Raw genomic sequence first — 3900 nt, forward strand, 5'->3', positions numbered from 1 at the left:
AGCACCCCGAAGCAAAAACCCCTCCAAAAAAAAAAGAAAAGGAGGATGGCCATGTGGGCAAGATGAAATTATTTCTCCTCAAAATAGTGATGGGTCCAGAAGCTAGAACATATGATTGGGTAAAAACTGATGGAGTAACAACACTTTAAGCAATATTTTGAAGAGGCTTGGCAATGAAAAAAGAAAAAAGATAAAATAATAGACAGAGGACATGGGGCTGAGATATGATTGCTTTTTAATACTAAGTACTCTTAGTATGTATAACTACTGAGAGGGAGAAGTTAGGGAGAGGTTAAAACAAGAGAGGAAGAAATAAACAATATATTGAATGGTTGTCTCTTCAGCGTGGTTGGGGTCCATAGCACAGTAAAGGGATTTCTTTTTTATTTTCTATTTTTTAAAAGAATTACTTTTATTTAAGTTTGTTTATTTGTTTTAATTTGAATCAGAAAGGGACAGAATAAGAGAGAGAAAGGGAAAAGGAGAAAGCAAGCCACCAGGCCTGGGACTCGAACTGTGGTTGGCCATGTGGGAGTCCAGTGGCCATAACCACCATGTCACCTGCCAGCTCCTGAGGGATTTCTTTAAATAATAACATGGTAAAGCAAAATAACCTAGGTGAGCATCCCTCCATAAAATCTATAAATCAATATTTTTTGATATTCTATTATTTTTCTCATCTACTAGAGGGGCATAATAGCGCTTCTAGATTTATTACTTAGAATAAAGCTAAATTACTCCAATAAAAAGAATTTAAAATATAATAGTTCAAACAACATCAATATTTATTCCCATGGAACACCCTAAGCCTCCTAGTTTGCTAGGCAGTTCTGCTCCAGAAGGACGTTCAGGATCGCAAGTTTTTTCTACCTTGTCTTTCTCCATCCCCTAGGGCATGGTCTTGTGTGTGGTTTGTCTTCAAAAGTAGCCTGATGTGGGACCAGCAGTTAGCGTAATGGCTATGTCGCTGGACTCCCATGTAGTCGACCATGGTTCACATCCTGGACCCAGTGGCTTAAACTCACGCCGGGTGCATGTGAGTGCGTGCCCAAGATCGCGAGAGGAGAATGGAGGAGAAGGGATTGTGGCATGACCATCCCCCCTGGGGGGTGATTTCTCGCTTTCTGTCTCTCTGTCTCTCTCTGTCTTTCTGGCCAGTGCATGCGCCCTATAGCAAAAACTTCTCAAAAAAAAAAATAAATAAAAAAGTAGCCTGATATACCTGATGTTATTTGATTTCTAAAGGAAGGGGGAAGAGAGTGTAAAGAATGTATTCCTTCTGTCTTAAGATATTAACTAAGAAAGAGAAAATCACTCCATCCACTATGTCACATGGCCATCCCCAACTGCAAGAGAGGCAGTCTAGCCAGCTACATGATTTACTGCAATTTTACTTCTATGTAGGAAAGGAAGAAGGATTTTGGGGACAGTTTATAGCCTTTTCCCTAGAAGAAAGGGTTCAACTAATATTAAAAATATATATTCTCCAGAATCAAAAATATCTTTAATTCATACACTTTCCAGGACTTACGAAGAAAGTTAAGTTGTTAAGTTGCGCTAATTAAAAATGAATACGGTCATGACTGAAAGCCCATTACCTTTTGGGAAGCATTTGCATTGCTAAGGAGACTGCTAAAGAGACTATTGTAATTTTTCAGTTTGAAAAACAAAACTATTCCAAGAATATTTTCCTAGTAACAAGAAGTAAGATTTTTTTTTTCTTAATGGCAGAGCTTTTTGGAAAGAATTAGCTATTAGCTAAGAAACATATTTTCAGGAAAAAAGCTTTTTCTGTAGACCTCGACAATAACTGTAGCTATAAGTGTGTTGACCTTTTCCACCCACGAGGCACTAACTAGGTTTGTCCTTAGACCTAAATGAAGTTGCCTATTTCTGTAGGTCAGTTTTCATTCAGGAATGTGAAAATGGGACTATGGCAAAGGCTGATGAAGGAAACAATTTTTTTTTTTATTTAAAAAAGACACAAACCATATTTTGATTGCTGCATGAGCGAATTAGTTCTTCCATTATGATTTCATTTTGATAAATTACATTATAGTTTTTCTCTTAACTGGAGGTCATTTATCTGACATCCTTAGTTACCCAGAACAAATCAAAGAAATTATATAGGGAAATATCAGAACATTAATAAATATCCCCAAGTTCATGCATGGAAACTAATAAACTTTTAGATATTTATGGATTTCATATACACTATTTTTTAAAATCCTTCCTTCCTTCCCTCCTTCCTCCCTTTCATGAGTAAGAAAGAAAGAGAGAGTTAGCATTCCTAACAGCGTCTTCACACCACAATTCATTCTTAGCCTCAGCTAGCCCTGAATCATTGGCATGAGTGGTTGATATACTCAGGGAAGTTACCGGACTTGAACCCAGAACCTTCCCATGTGGGTCAGTACAACACTTGTAGGGCATTGTGTATCACTCTACCACTATCAGGCCCTCTATTTGCTCTTATTTCACACACAGCCTCAATTTTCTGAAGAAGAGAAGCAAATTTGATAGGAAGGAAGATTGCAGTAGGTAGAGCACAGGAAAGAACACTTGAGTAAGTAAAGACAAACACATAAAAGTAGGTGTGATGTCACATGAATGGGCCCTTAAGTGTTTTATTGTTTGAGATGCATCTCCTTATCTTAAAAAAATTACTGAGGTTATCACGAATACAAGTATCAGGGTAAGATTCATGGTCATAATGGGCTTAGAGCTGTGTAACTGTAGGGTTGTTTTACATGAAAGTAAGTAAAACTTTGAAACACCTTAAAAGGTTATAAAATCAATAGCAAGATTCACTCCTACCCAGAATGAATTTTATCATGAGACACAGAAAATGGGTAAATTATAATAATGCTATTTCAATAATGTTTTTTTGTCCTGGAAATAGTGGTTTATCCAGGAAGGAAGAAAATAATCTTTTTCTCTCTCTTTAGTATTCAGAAATAGGAGATAAACTTTCAAATAGGTAAAATTTGTTTATGCTACTTGTCTATTTCCTTCCCTTGCCTCAATATATTTCTGTGTCTTCAGGGGCTTTTCATTACAGACTGTGTTGCCCTCATTCTCTATGAAGCCCTTCACTGTGACATGCCCAACTTCTCCATCACAATCATCACTCTTAGCCACTAAGTACTCCTGCCTGGAACATGGCACCTAGAAACATTCAGTATATCTGCACAAATGAATAAGTAAATGAAAAAAGTTCTCCATGCATCTAAATTGTCTTCATATTTTCTTCAGAATCAAAACTCTTCATCATTCAAATGCTTTCCAAGATTTAGGAGGAAAGCAATCTGACAATGTGTTCATGATTGAAAGTCCATTAACCTTTTGGGAAGCATTTGCATTGCTAAGGAGAATGCTTGATAACCCAAATCAGTATCTCATACATTGAATTTTAGGCAGAGGTACAAGGTGAGTCTACAAGCAAACAGGCCAGTTTAATAATGACATTGGGCAGAAGAGGGCTGTGTCAGGCAGATTAATCTGTTTTTAGAGACACTAAAGCTGCCACTACCTTTTCATAACTTCTTTCTACCCTCTCTTCCAAACCAATAAGTTCTCTAGGAGCACATCAGTATTTTATGCATGATGTTTATGTTCCAATAAAGTACAGGGTAGGATGAGAGGGATGACAGCCATTTATATGAATGGGCCATTGCTAAATCAGGGATAGCTAACTGGAGAGATGGATTTGGATCTTTGTAACAGAGGAAGTTGGCTTTGGCAGAGCAAATCAAGTTCAAATGTAAATAGACGCTTGAATGAATTGTATAAGGATCGTTCACACATCCAAGATCAATTTCTGGATCAATCTCATGAATTTAAGACAAGGTTCTGTTTGGAGTGGGCTGGTGGGGGGAGGGTGGAGAGAATGAGAGAGGG

Source organism: Tupaia chinensis, unplaced genomic scaffold (assembly GCF_000334495.1).
Source record: "Tupaia chinensis unplaced genomic scaffold, TupChi_1.0 Scaffold143894_1, whole genome shotgun sequence".
NCBI classification, from domain to species: Eukaryota; Metazoa; Chordata; class Mammalia; order Scandentia; family Tupaiidae; genus Tupaia; species Tupaia belangeri.